The sequence below is a fragment of the Callorhinus ursinus genome, unplaced genomic scaffold (assembly GCF_003265705.2).
Source record: "Callorhinus ursinus isolate GAN/ISIS: 27379988/994484 unplaced genomic scaffold, GSC_fseal_2.0 scaffold50, whole genome shotgun sequence".
NCBI classification, from domain to species: Eukaryota; Metazoa; Chordata; class Mammalia; order Carnivora; family Otariidae; genus Callorhinus; species Callorhinus ursinus.
Genome location: NW_027397112.1, coordinates 3,395,315 through 3,411,036, shown reverse-complemented (window position 1 = coordinate 3,411,036; position 15,722 = coordinate 3,395,315). Strand labels below are relative to the sequence as shown.

General features: G+C 36.5%; 1 protein-coding gene across 1 annotated transcript in view; it reads left to right on the top strand.

Annotated features, from left to right (window-relative positions):
* The window catches only part of KCNJ2 (potassium inwardly rectifying channel subfamily J member 2), a 345,114-nt gene that overhangs the window by 251,361 nt on the left and 78,031 nt on the right, over window positions 1-15,722 (top strand). Inside the window, exon 9 of the mRNA XM_025889973.2 lies at window positions 14,149-14,308. The gene's annotated coding sequence lies outside the window, so the exon portion shown is untranslated. The remainder of the gene's footprint in view (window positions 1-14,148; window positions 14,309-15,722) is intronic.

The window sequence follows — 15,722 nt, the reverse complement described above, 5'->3', positions numbered from 1 at the left end:
GCACGGTGACTCAGGCTCTCAGTAAAATAGAATGAATTGATTTAATGCCTTGAGAAGTAGCTTGTAACCCAATTATGCAAAATGTAACCTGATATCCAAGAAAACCATTACCCAGCAGGATCTATGGGCTGGTCCTAAACTCCTCATTACCCTAGTGGGAAAGCATTAGATAAAGAGTTATTCTTTATTCTTTAGAGAGCTTGATAATAAAAACACAGGTGACTTGAAAGAGTAAGCAACCAATACTCTAACAGCAGAGCACAGTAAAATAAATCTGCTAGGTATGCCTCCTTGTGGGGTCGGTGGGGGGGGGGGGAGCGACTCATTAATGTTCTTTGTCAACCATGTCGTGCATTCTCACTGAAGGGTGCTAGTCCAGGAAATGACTCGTTTTAACAATTACTCTCATTCTTCCATCTATGTCAAATTCTTTTTTTCTTGAATTCCAAGCCAACTTTGTAAAAATCAATTTTTGTATTCACTTCTTTTTTCTTTTCTTTTTTTTTGTTTCAAATTTTTTATTTAAATTCCAGTTAACATTGGTTTATTTAAACCAATAGTGTAATATTGGTTTCAGGAGTAGAATTTAGTGATTCCTCACTTACATATAACACCCAGTGCTCATCATGACAGGTGTCCTCCTTAATACCCCTCTTCTAAGAATAAAAATTTGGGGGAAAAGAACTTGCAGAAGAATACAAGGCCTAAATTATATCTACACAGCTCTATTATGGTTATGTGAAGTTTACAGAATATTCAAATAAAGAATAAGAAAAGGACAATTCCTACTGACTAATTTATCTTTATGTTCTTTATTTTAAAAAATTTATTTGTCTTTATGAGTTATTTCTAGTTGAAATTGTTGGTAGAGCAGCATGAAGAGTATTCCACTCCCCTGGAAGTTTTTGTTTTGTTTTGTTTTTGTAAATATTAAGACTAAAGGACCCCCTACACATATTTTTATCTGGAGGCTTTAGCATTTAAACTTCCAGCACGGGACATCATTTCTATGCAAAAATAAGCAGAACTGCATGCTTGTATTCAGAGTTTTCCACATAATTTCTCTGGGCATTGGCCTCTCTATTGCCATGCAGTAGGATTATGAACATAGAATGCCCCAAATTATGAAATTACTTATGTTCTTTTAATGATGTTTTACTGACTACATGTATGTCATGTGATCTAAATTCTAATGGGAAGATGAATAATAAGTGTATTATTACAGACTTTGCTTTATAGTTGGAGATTATCTATTGATTGTTACAAGTTTTTACGGATGTGGTTTAATGGCAGAAAGTGTATAATAACTTACAGCAAGTCAGATTACTATTTTATTGCTTGTGGCCATCTAGTTTAGTTGAATAGGAGAATATACTATGAGTAAAAGGTTGCAGGTTCAATCCAAGTGTACCCGTCACCCCTGCTGGATGTCTCTCAGATACAAACTTTGCTTTCCTAAGAGAAGATCCAAGGGAGAGTGTGTAGATGGAGAAACACACCCACACACCCCACACATGCACACAGACACTCGCCTTAAATTAGATAGATTTTCTGCTTGTTGATCAGAGTTGTAATCCATTTATATATGACAGCATGATTAGTGTCATGAACCATTGTTCTGATTTAATAAACACACTCCATTAAAAAACAGAATCCAGCAAACCCTTTTAATTTGCTATCCTTTGACATTTAAGACACCTGATGGAAACCTGGACATAGTCTTTAAAAGCAAAATAAAATGGAAAATTGAGACTGATTCCAACAAAGTATATTGATCCTGGCATGAATCCTCCTCTAGGGTTTTACTAATATCATGGCCCATAATAATGCTGTTTTCTCTTTCCTTCTTTCTTCCCATCTTCCCTCCCTCTTGCTCTCTCATGTTCTTTGCCCCAATACTTACTCCTAATAGTTAATGACAATAGCAAACACATATATTCTTATATTTCAGTTATTGCTCTAAGGCGGTCCCTTTATTAATTCAAGTGATCTTCATGATAAGGTTATGGATTAGGTATTATAATTATTTTTATAAATTAAGGTGAGGTCCAGACAGACTAACATTCTTAGTGTTAAGTTGCTAGCTAGTGTCAGAGGTAGGATATGAATTCAGGCCATCTGATTTTGTCTAGCAGTAAGCATGCCCCTAATCCTTGCAATCTCCTGAATGGTGATAGATTAGACTAAACCACAAAATTTAAGTTCACATCTAATTAATTTAATATTTGAGGTAAATATCCTGCTTGAATTGCTGATGTCTACATATTTTAAATTGTGTGTACTTTCGTATTTCTATCATTTTCAAACTATGCAGTAATTTCTAACCCTACAAAATTAAATACAGATGGCAATTACCAAAAGTGGTATCTGCTAGACCTGCTTTAGATAAGGATAATTGTAAGACTACATTCATTGTTGGCATGTCAATACATGTTATCAACTCAAACTTTAAAAGCTAAGAAGCCTTTGTGACGGTGATCAAACATCTCCCTGCCATCTTTATCCTGCCTGCCACTGAAAACTGTCCCCTCCACATAGAGCACAAAGGCAAATTTTAGCCTCGCCTTTCTGCATTTTTATCATTTCTTAATTAGCAAGATCTAAGTAAATGAGATTAAACTTGTAATTTTGCTGTTGATGCTTTGGAGAGATCAAAATACATCAGATTACTTAAAAAATTTCAACACCCTCCAAGTATCTAGAAAAGCAAACAAATGTTGAGCTTTAGTGATGAGTTCTATATAGATATATGTGTGTGTGTGTGTGTGTGTGTGTGTGTGTGTGTGTGTGTGTGTGTGTGTGTGTGGTTTTCTCTTCTGTATAACATATGCATATATGTAATAAAACAGTATGCCATCTATCAGGTGGACAACAACAGTTGTCAGAGGATTTCCAATTGCATCTGTGCAGTGAGATTTGGCCACGTGAAACATTTTAGTTTTTAATCCCATACTTAATGTCACATGTAATGAAACTGTATTCTTTTTCTATACCTTGAAGCATGTACTCTGGAGTTACAAAACCACTTATTACTAGGGAGGTATTGGTCTTTGAAGTACATATAATTACAGGAGAAGCTTAACTCACTCAACTTTAGTGGATTTTATGCATTATAGCAGCAGATGATTATAATTCTCTTTAATTAGCAGAAAAAAAAACAGTAGCTTGAAGACTATTTTCTGGTTTTTGTTTAGGGATCATTGTCAACCTTTCAGCATGGTAATTTAATGTCCCCTGAAATGTTATATGCCAAAATGATTAAATATCATTACAAGGGGAAAATTTTATACAAAGGCAAATACCACACCCGATCATGTTCACTCAATTACAATCAAAGGGAATGCACTTTAATAACACTCAGCAGTTTGTTTATCACGTACAGTGAAACAGGTGCACTACACTAGAGCAATTCATCTCATTTATACCTGAGACATGTAGCTGAAATCACCCTTCTATCTCTTCTTTATTAGAGTTTCATTTATTTGGTAAAGCTTTGGAAGGAAATAAAAATAGGCATATCACATAACAATGTCAACCTCTTTCTGCACAGACTTGAATTGTTTAAAGCACCTCCATGCCTTCCGAATATCTTTCCTGGGTAACGTTTCCTCTTGAGTCTAATTAGAGTCTATTCTGTGTATTTACAAACAGGAAGCAAAAGGCTATGACCTCGTAATCTTCACTCAGAGGCCTCCTCAATTAACCTGAGGTATTGGTGTTATTTGGGAACGGACGCTGGGGGTCATTGTAAGTTCTCTGTGACAAGGGCAAATGTCTTCTTTTTTCTTCTCCCCTACACATGACAATTATGTTGTTTTCAGTGAAGAACATGACAATTCGAGGCATTTTCTAGAAAATTTAACAACCCAATTCTAATAGTCTTGAAAAATGGGCAGCGAGTAATAGTTGGAGATTCTACTTTAGAGATCAAATATCTGGATTGAAACCCTGAGAAAGAACGGAATAGAAAAGGTCCATGACATCAAGATGGTTTTGGACAAAGGTCATAAATAGGTCCTAAAAGCATCCCATCTTCAAAGGATGAAGAAAGTAGTGCCCAGCTGTACACTGATAATATCTTAGTTTTTGTTTTTGTTTTTTTTAATGCTTAGGTATGTGACTATATCCAAGAAAAACAGATAAAGATTCTGAGCTATAATTCAAGAGAACAAAAAGATTGTCTCCTTGTTCAGTGTAGACCGGCACTATTTTAGTAGAGTCAATTTCAGTTCTCTACAACCTAAAATATTATCATGATAGCCCTTGATTTAACCGAATGAAATTTTATCTTCACTTCCTTTTACATTTTCTTTTAGGCCATAGCATTAATAGGTATTGCTTTGGAGAATATGTTTTGTTTTGCAGGGGCGGGGGGGAGTATTAACAAGAATATATACTATCTAGGCATAGGAAAGCCTGAATCGTCACTACTCTTAGTGATTATATAATTATCAATTAAAATAGCCATCCAAATAGGAGTAATAGTAGTAATTCCATGTTAATGATTGTATCCCTAATAAAGCACCACAAGCCTCCTACCAGTTTATTCTCCTTTCTTTTCCACCTCAAGTAGAGCAAATAGTGATACAGGTTCCAACTCTTAAGCATTAACTTGGCAGTGGTTAGTTTGCCTACCAAATAAATAACCTAAATACCTATCTATATTGCATTTGGTTACTGCAGCCTATGCTGGAGATAGAATCTGGTTCAAAATATTGCTGAAAACTAGCAAGCATAAACACTTTTTAAATGTCAACTTGTTCTTTTTCTCAGTTGCATTTGTTGAAATTCCAAGATCCTTGAGGAGGTCAGGTCATGAATTTATTAGTGAATCAATTTAATATTCAAACACATTCTGTGTGTTCCCTGCTCTGACTTTGGCAGCTTAAGACAGATGTGACACACACACACACACACACAAAAGAAATCTTGGATTAAGATCAATTTCTCTTCTGCCCTCATGAGAAAACTTCTATGGCAAAAACAGGAGCCAAATCTATTTTCTCTTTATAATTTATCTTACAAGTAACTGGTACAGAGAAATACTTAATGGATTTTAAATGGAAGATGCTGGGGAAGATAAATTTACCACTTTCCCAAATTTCCATGAATTGCAAATACGACCACTATTAATAAAAACAATAAGGGTGTATTATGTGCCAGAAACTGTTAAGTTCTTCACAGGGATTTCCTCTATCCCCTTTAATCTATAACATAGTTACTATAACTACCCTCATTTTAGGCATGAGGAAGCTGAATTCTAGAGAGAATGAATTACATGCTCAAGATCACATAGCTAGGAAGATGCAAAACCACACGCTGAACTAAGGCAATAAAAATGGCAATCTCATTTTCTTGATCTTAAGCTCTATTGCCTACTATTTTTGTCGAATTTTTCTCAAATTCAATTGCTTCTCCGTATGCTTGACTATTACTTAACATGCTATGAGGTTTACAAAATTGTCTTTCCAAAAGGCCGAACCACAGAAGGAAGAAACAGAGTTCCAATTGCTGATCTACTTTAAGAGGAGTCAGGGACATCTGATGTGGGATTGAAGAGGGCAGCATAAAACACTACAAATCAGAAGAAGAAAGGTAGGTGCTGGGGCACCAGCATAAAACTGGAGAGACCATACATATAGAATTTTCTTTGTATGAAGCAGAGGTCAGAGTCAGTAAGTGAGGCAAATTATAGGCACTGTTTTAAAAGGAAACAGGAAAAAAAATGTGAAAAGTAGAAGAAATGTAGTAGCATGATTTGAGGAAAGATTTATGGATATTTGATGTTGAAGATAATGTTTGATTTTATTTATACTCTTTGTGTTTGGAACTCGAGCTTTACTGGCTCTTGTGGCCTTCCCCCTGGTTAGGAAAAAATCATTTCAAAATACTCTATTTTAACCTCTAAGGTTAACTCTGTGATTAATTGGAGTTTTTAATAATAATTAAAAAAAACCCTAACTTTTCCCAGGCTTATTTTGAATGAAGTGAAGCAGTTGGTGAAAGAGAAAGCAGAAAAATAAAGAGAAAGCCATATGTAGGACCTGTTGTGTATTGCCATTTGAACATTCCCGTATAACTTTAAATGCAACACATTAATCATTTACAATAGGGTATGCCTCTTTTCCATTCTTCACCTGTGAAAATATTGAGCTAAGTAAAACATTCTAATTTACTCCTTTTACTAGTGTGTTATTAGGTCCTAATTGAGTAGAGTAGTTTAAAGTGAGAAGAAAAAAATCTGGAAGTGGCCATTAGAACCTGATTCTGAAACCTAGTGAAGATATTCTAGAAAAGAGATCTGTATGCAGATTATAGTGATTAGTCAGTGAGTGGGTTAAATTGAAGCTTAAGAACTCATACTGGAGTTTGAACTGTAGTTTTTCAACTTACTTAGCTATGTGTCCTGGGCAAACTCTCTAAGCTGCAGCTTAAAATTGCATGTGCACTGTATTATGGCCCTGTGATCTTGGGGCAAGTCACCTAATTAATAGCTTGGAGCCTCAGTTTCTTCATCTGTGAAATGGACATAATAGTACTCATCCTATAGATCTGTTACGTGGAGGATATAAAATGATAAGTTGAAAAACACGTAGAACAGTAAATCCTCAATGATGTGAGCCTGTCATTATTGAAGGTAACATGGCATAGTGATTAAATCCTCTGCAAAGTCCATCATCTCTCATGGTTCATCTCCCCCCTCCGATTTCCCCCCTCATTCTTCCCCTCCTGCTATCTTCTTCTTCTTTTTAAAATAAATAAATAAATGCTCTTCAAATAGTAATCATGATAAATGCTTAAGGGAGCTAAACATGAACATGAAATTTAACAAGTGAGGAAAATGACACCAGAGAGGCTGCTCTGGATTAAAAACCTTGGGGAGGCATCTCTGTGGAGGTGATATTTGAGCTGAGACCTGAACAAGAACCCAATGAAAGGATGACCATCCTTGGTGGTAACCAAATAAAAGCAAGTGAAACCAATCAAAGAAAGTATAGTCTTTCCAATGGACAAAAATTAAAAGACATGGTGAGAGAATGAGAATACAGGCCCTTCTAGTTGAATTTTTCAATAGGGCAGCTAAAATGTGAATATTCCTTGACCCACATCCATACCTAGAATATTGTCTAAAGACACAACTGAACAAATGTTCACATCAGTGCATATAATTTTATGGCAGTATTTCTTTAGCATGAATGCATTTCCTTTTCCTTTTAATTTTTAAAGCTATTTATATCTTAATGGTGTTTATATTAAAATATGGAAAAACCTACATGTTCATCAGTAGAGAGAACTGGTTCACTGACTTATACTACCTATATGCAGGGCAAGTATTAAAGCTATAGCTGCTCCATATACCAGTACTATTCTTTTAGGTAGAGAAGGTTGCATGAATCTTAGTTTTTTGACACACAAGACATAAAATCACTTTTTTGAGATTGTTTTTTTGCATGTTAGCCATCTAATGGAGGATTATAAAGAGGATATAAATTTGTCATTTTGGCTTATCCGTGCGCCTCACCCCAGTGCTTACATCTCAGAACCAAGTCACTATCCCAGAACTGAACTTTGGCAGCCACTGTCCAAGTCATTGTCTGAGAAATGTATGTGATGTACTTCTCTTGGAGACAATGGAACAGAAGTCAGGACACCTGGTTTTCCCCTTTCTACAAACAAGGCATGAGATCATGGAGAAAGTCATTTTGCCAAAGAATCCTTATGCCAAAGCATGAGAGCTATGTTTTGACAGTATCCCATGAGGTTTACATTGCACTGTCTACATCTGGATCCAAGCCCATGACCTTGTGTGAAGCTTGATCGGATGATCTTCAACTATTTGATTTAACAAACATATATGAGCACCCACCATGGGTCAAGAGCTCAGGACAGAGGCCATCATCAAGATGCATAAAATACGATCCCTATCTTCAAAGGATTTCCAGTTGAATGAGTATTTGAGTTTGATATAGGAAGTAAAGGCGTTTTTCAGAGTTCTGGGTCCCACTAAAGCCATAATATTTTATCAGAATATCAAGTTTGCTTGATTTTCTGATATCTGCAGTTGAGTTGGAGCAATGAGGTCTAGGATATAGATTTCCTGGTTCCAAATACAATGCTTTATCCATTGAACTTTGTTTAGTGATGAGTTTCCTAAGAATGATCGATGATTATTTCTTGATGAATGTACAGTTTCTTAAATGATGAATTATGCCACTGTGCTGTTGATAGGTTTTGCGATAATTTTATAACTTTACCAAGCCAATTTTAACATCCTGAGACACTTCATATAACTGACCTTTCAACACCTCCTTAGCCACATACTTCCTTTAATTCCATGTTTATTATTTTATTCTAGCTAGGGAATTAAACTAAAAAAAGTGTTATAAAAGCAATCACCCACTCTCATGGCTGCACCTTAGATATTTGTTATAATATAAAACTACACTACCGATAGATTCTTAATCTCCAGCTTCTCATCCCACACTTTGCCTTCTCTTAGCTATGCACATCTCCCACTTTCTGACCCCACCTGCTTCACCATGATCTCTTATCTCATTAAATTCTTGTAATAGCAGTGTAATGGGACAGATGGTAGCCACACTTGTGATGAACGTCGCATAATGTATAAGCTTGTCAAATCACTAAGTTGTACACCTGAAACTAATATAACATTGTGTGTCAACTGTACTCAAAAAAAAAAATTTTATCAGCTTCCTCCTGGCTTTCCTTCTTCCCCAATGCCCCCAATCCCTGATGATATATCATGTCAACTTAGTTTAGGCCAATCATGTTTCCTGTTCCAGAAATAAAACCTCAGGCAACGATTCACAGGGAATTACAGTAAATGGCCTTTGGTTAATAAGGGTAAATTCTGAGAGTTATGAAGGCACCAACACTTTTTATGACAGGAAGTAACACATTTATTTTCCATGTATTTTCTTTTACACATTTGGCAAATGATTTTCATTCAATTCCTACAAACTCTAAATTGAGCCCTTGGGATCCCAGCAAAGGGAAATCTACCTAAAACAAAAAGAACAATGGGTCAAACAATAAGGCTTTCTCAAGGGAGAAAACTGTAGTCCTACAAAATAACAGCATTGGTTGCAAGATAATTCATCTTGTACAGAATCTATATCCAAAAAATGACTCTTGTTAGAGAATAAAAATTAGCTGATGTCACAAAACTATATAAAAAGTGTTGACATCTAAAACTCCCCCAAGAAAGGGGTCTGAGTTTGGACCAGAGGACTTCCTTCCAAACATGTGACCACACAGGAACAAAAAGCAAAGTCGTGTGATTGATATTTATTTAGATTGTAGAGGCTTTGACAAAGAGCAGCACTGAAGGGAAAATCAGATGGATGAACTATCTTTACAGTGAATACTGACTGATGCAATCCCTGGAAAATCCAAAGCAGCCTTTGAATCTTACCTAGTAATGGAAGTTAGTATAGGTAAAAAAAAAAAAATAATAATCACCCAATGTAGGTATGCAAAGAGAAAAAATGACCAAGCGTGTGTTTGGAGAGGGAAAGGGGGAGAGTATTGTTCTCTATCAGCCCAAAAAGTCCTTTGTATTATCTGGCTTTTAAATTTTGGGAACATTTCTTTTGTATCTTGAGTTTTGTTCTGTTCCACCTCTTTTCACCCTTTCTCATGTAAGAAGGATGGTTTTCTGTACATTGGGTCCATCTTGTCAGGTCTCCATGCTCACCATGCTATTTCTAATAATCATTTTCTACAGTTTCAAGTGGAATCTGTTGAAACCTATCTTCCACATGTTTTATTCACATTTTTAGGAAATGGATCCTGATCTTTATTGTTTTCAGTGTTACTGTCTGTTTCACTGTCATAATTCCCTCAATCCCTTTAATGTCCCTGGGGTTCCTTAACCCATCTCCCAGGAAGATGAAATCAGAGGTAGCACAACTGCTAAGGTTGTGGAGGGAGGACATGTAACAAATTCCAGGCATCCTGACATGAAGATAAAAGAAGGACCTGAAGAGATAAAGACTTTTGGACAGAAAGAATGGTTGAACAAAGACCTAGAGATACAGTTGCATCTGTGAATTAAGGTAAGGCCAGTTGTACCTATAACGTTAGGTGTATGAAGAGAAGTAACAGAAATAAGATGAGAAAGATCTGAGCCCAGATTGTGAAGATAGCGTAACACAACTTTAATACCAAGTGCGGTGGAAAATGAGAGTACATATCCAAAGGTAAAACAGACTCTGTGGATAGTCTCTATGGAGGAAAGAACTGAAGAGGGGCGCTAAAAGCTGGGTGATTCTACCCTCCCCCTCCCCCCCCGCCGGGTTCCTCAGAACAACAATGTATATACAGGCTTCCTCATATAAAGTTCCAACCCACCAGGATCTGTTCAAGAATTGGATTGTTACAATCACACAGGGGTGACCTTCAAGCTACAAGTTGCCAGATTTCCAGAGGACCTTTTAAGGAATGCTGATAACCTGCATTTCTAAAAGATCACAGTATTTGTCTAGTCTAAACAATAAACAAAAACAGTTCTAGCAGTTTCCTGAGACCCCAACATCCTTTTCCAAACAGTAGGTTATATTTCATGTTGCTCTGTTCTTTTCGTGCTGACTTCTTCACAAAGACTAAGAAGTATACTTTTATTTGAAGCTTAATTGGAAGCCATCATTTATGTATATCGAATATCACATTTCACAGATTTCTAATGTCCCCAGTGTGATACACCTTACAGTCAACACAATAACACAAGTACATGACTTAGACATTATCCTAGGTCTTCCTTGTTGTGAATTTGTTTCTCACTCGTAGAATTTACATTTAAGTCCTTGCAGCCCTTAAACCTGAGTTCAGACTCTAGCAGAAATAGGTACAAACTTTAAAAGAAAATGAATCCCTGAGCTCATCCCCTTTCATGGAAACTTTCTAAGGTATAAAAATAAAACGAGCCAATAGCATTATAGAAAATGTGATATCCAAATAGAATTGTTTATAAATAGAATGTTTTACCAAGTTTCCATGAGGCATCAGCTGTCCTTTAACCCTCTGCTTGCTGACATTTTCCAGCCCACTAGCTAAATTAAGGCTTAGGAAAAAGTTACCTATGCATTGTATTTTTATGTGGCTGTTCATCTATTTTTATATGCTTGTGGATATATGACATCAGTTCATTACAAACATATCAAGACACCCCCACACACACCATAACACATGTATATTTGCAGACATGAGGGAGAATATGAACTCTTGCAGGTTTATGTTACCAGAAGAACTGTACCCAGACCAAGCTCTAATATGACTAGGGTGCACCAACATGCTTGGTTTTATCCCCTTAAGCCTGTTGTTGTCCTGATCTGGTTGACAATAGTGCCCCCCACTGTTTGCACTCAAAAGTGTCCCCTTCAGATGATAAGTTCTGTGATCACCCCAAGTGTGAGACAAGTTATCGTTTTCCTGATTACTATAGTACTCAGGGGAAGCTAGCTTAGAAATACTTGAACAACCTGTCTAGCAGAGACAGATAGCACTCAGTTAAAACCAGATTTCAAGACAAATAGAATTATGAAGATTGTTTTTGTTTGCCCAAATGGCCATATCACTATTTCAAAATTAGCTATGCTTTTTTCTTCTTTCTCTGTCCTGTGTCTTTCTCTCTTTGACACTCAAAGACCTACACAATCCAGCTAGAGTAGTGTGTTACACGACAATGATCTGGCTTGTATAATTATACTCTGGTAAATGTAAGAAGCCTAGATACAGGGAAAAGAAAGCTGCTTTCTTTTTCTTTTCTTTTTTTTTTTATTTTGTTTATTTGAGAGAGAGAGAGAGAACACAAGCAGGTGGGGGAGGGAGACGCAGGCTCCCCGCTGAGCAGGGAGCCCAATGCGGGACTCGATTCCAGGACCTGAGCCGAAGGCAGACGCTTAACTGACTGAGCCACCCAGGCATCCCAGAAAGCTGCTTTCTTAATATAGGAATGTCAAATGTGTTCCCACGATCCGGGCACAAACACCTTTCTTCCTTCCACTTGATAATTGGCATTGAGGTTCTGAATAAGTAATAGCAGTTCTAACAATTTCCTTTTCTGGCCTTGGATGTCCAACATAGAAATCATACAGCAGTGTTGGTGGTTTTTAAAAGCTTATTAATGCTAGTTTTCTTCCCCCTTAACGTTAATTGAAAATGATTGTCTATACTTGCACATGAGGTTATGCTACATATACACACAATCAAAACGCATAGGTAGTTCATATCATTTTAATTATTGTAATTTTTCAAAGGCATGTAACTTATTTAGATAGTATTCATTAACTTGGTGTTTTATTCTTTGCATTTGCTGTAGAACCCTTAGGAAATGAAAACATGCAGATGATAGCTTCGTGATAGTGTGGTAATCACCCTTGTGAATGATGTGTCCAGATAAAATCAACTTACTCTTAAGATAGTCAGGAAAAAGCATAATTCCCAAGTCAGGAAGTCAAGTTACATGCGTGGAAATATTACACATTTTCCTTCTTAATTGCTGGTGGTGGACGGGAGACATCCAAATCCGTATGTCTGAATTTAGTGAGCAGAAAAACATTGTATACGAAGTGCTCACAATTGCACCAAGCAATGCTGGAAAATTCAAACTTGGTGTCAGAAACCTAAAATGAACACTTTGAAAACATAGGATGTGCAAAGTCTTTGGCCCCATCAGTCTCAGAAAAGATTTTATTTTGAGAGTATACCTATGCTGAGCATTTTATGAAACACATGATGCAAAGAACACAGATGTTGGATTAAACAGTTAATGAGTTCAGATCCCACAGATCCAAACTTACTAGCTTTGTGTCCTTGAATCCACTTTTCAACTACTGTCATCATCCCCTGTAAAATGGTTTAAATGAGTTATTGATCTCAAGCATTCAGTACAGTGCCTGGCCTATAGTTAGGACTCAGCAAATCAGGCTAGTATTCTCTCTCTTCATTTCTGATCAGAAAGAACCCTCCTATTCTTATTGCAACAGACCTCCTAACTTTGGTTGCTAAAGGAGTTTGTGAAACAAAGAATAACTAGAGTGTCTCACCCATTCAAGATGTCTTTTAAAAGCCAAATAAGTCAATAGATTAATACTAATTTATCTTTTAACTTCTACCTGCCAACAGGATTAAGCTGGCAGGCATATTCCTCCCTTACCCTCTTGGTAGGCAAATTGATAGCTCCCTGAAACTGTTTCTATTTTCTCAGACATCTGCTTTTTCTATAATCATTATAATTATATTTGCTGGGCAAATTTGGATGTGACCTTGGCTTTGGGAAAGCAGATTTCAAAATATTCATAGAGAAAAAAATAAGTATGATCCCATGTCAGAGAGATTCTTTAAAAAAAATTCTGATTTTGAAATCACAATTCCAATGAGAAAAAATTAGGGACAGAAGGATTAGTCATCATAGCTGCTAGATAAATTCTGGAAAACTTTTCAGAAGACATGCCAAGCACAGGCTGATCCCATACACAGGGAAAAAAGAAAAAAGATAAATTTGAAAGGGTGGCGGTGGAACCCAGTTAGAGAAAAGTCCAAAAAAAAATCCAAAAAGTTCTTTAAGAGAGTGATAGGACTTTAAAAGCATTGAGTAAAAATAAGAACAAGGTAGGAATAGGCCCACAGTTTGAAGAAGCTGGTGCTGCCTCACAGGTGACAGATGGAAGGCAGAGCAGCTGAACCTGGATTTTATTTTTGGTACTTTCAGCAAAGGAAAAAAAAAAACAAAATGGAAGGTGCAGAGAGGAATTTGCAACACCTGAGGTGAGGACATAATAATAATAGCTGATCAGATTTAATACAAGTAATTTCCTCTGTCTCAAATAATAACATTAGTAGTAAGAACAGCAAACACACTGGGCTCGGTATCTGCCCGGCATTGTTCTAAGTGTTCTAGTTTTTGATCCTCACTGAAACCCCATGAGGCAGTTTTGCTTATTGTCACCCCCAGCTTATACATAAGAAAACGAAAGTGCAAAGAAGTTAAACAATCCCAACTTACCCAAGATGACAAGAGTTAGAATGTGTCAGAGCCGAGTTAGGAATGCATTGCAAATTCTAGACGCAGAAAATAGAATTTCCCTCCTTTTATTCGTTTTTTAAATGTGAAATAAACTTTCTCAGAGGTTCCCAGCAGAATTTTCCAGAACTGGGTCTGTCTTGGCAGTTGGCAAGGAAGATGAGACCACCGTGACGGACTTCCATCAAACAGAAGTTACTGTGGAGCAGGAAAAAAAAGCCCAGTAGCCCCGGAGGGATGTGCCTTCCCAAAGAGGTGAACAAGGTCAGGAATCTGCAATAAGGAAGGAGGAAGAGTATGCCCAACAACCTGTACTTACTATTTTTTTTTAAATTTAATTTAATTAATTTTTTTTTTTTGAGCAAGAACGCACATGTGTGAGTTAGGGTGGAGGAGTAGAGGGAGAGGGAGAGAGAATCTTAAGCAGGCTCCCTGCCCAGCACGGAGCTGGATTCCAAGCTTGATTTCATGACCCTAATATTACAACCTGAACTGAAATCAAGAATTAACATCAGTTAACAACTGAGCCACCTAGGTGCCCCAGTACTTGCTGTTTTTAACAATAAGCATTAAATTTAGTTTTCTGGAATTTAACAGAAGGAACAAAAATGGAAGTAAAACTAAAGGGTTTGATAATTTCAGATAAACATTTTTTGCAGTATAAAAGTTGCTGGTTTTTCTAAGATGTCTCCAATGTTAAAAAATATATATTTAAATAAAAAAAACTCTGAGATTTGATCTTTTATTTTTATTTTTTTTAAAGGTTTTATTTATTTATTTGGCACAGAGAGAGACACAGCAAAAGCAGGAACACAAGCAGGGGGAGTGGGAGAGGGAGAAGCAGGCTTCCTGCTGAGCAGGGAGCCCGATGTGGGACTCGATCCCAGGACCCTGGGATCATGACCTGAGCCGAAGGCAGAAGCTTAATGACTGAGCCACCCAGGCGCCCTGAGATTTGGTCTTTTAAATGTTCAAGTTTTATACATTTCTGTAACCTCCCGGCTTTTTAAAAAAAATTGTGTTTAAATAATGATAGTACTAATGAACAGCTCTTTTATTATTCTTGAGTTCTTTATGTCAATGATCACTTGATTGGTTGGATTTCATCATCAATATATTATCCTCTAACTTCATATTGAATTCTCTTATGTATTTTATTTTCAATATTCTGTTTTGATTGACTTCCTTTGGCACTGAGTTTACCTTAAGTTTTTCTAGTGGGGTGTGTTGTATCTTATCTCTCCTTCATGATTTCTTCCTACTCTCATCCCAAGAGCCTTCAATAATCCTGCTCAAATAAAATAAAAATAAAAATGGAAGGTGCAGAGAGGAACTTGACACATCTGAGGGGAGGGGATAGTACTATAGTAGCTGATCAGTTTTCATATTGATAGATGGCATATTTTTATTTAATTCCTGGAGTCTTCTATAATTACTCTGTGGGGTTGAATTTATTGCTTCCTGGATGAGTATAAAAAGTGTGTTTTCTGAGTTCTTGGATGTCTAAGAATTACTTTATTCTGACCTTATGATTTTTGGTTATTTAGCTGGGGATTAAAATTTATAGTAAAGAACTGTATATGATAGAAATGTTTAGGCAACAGTCTTGTCTTCTAGCAAGAAATCTGATTTCAATTTCTTTGTAGGTGACTTTTTCCTCTCTCCTCTCTGTGGAAGT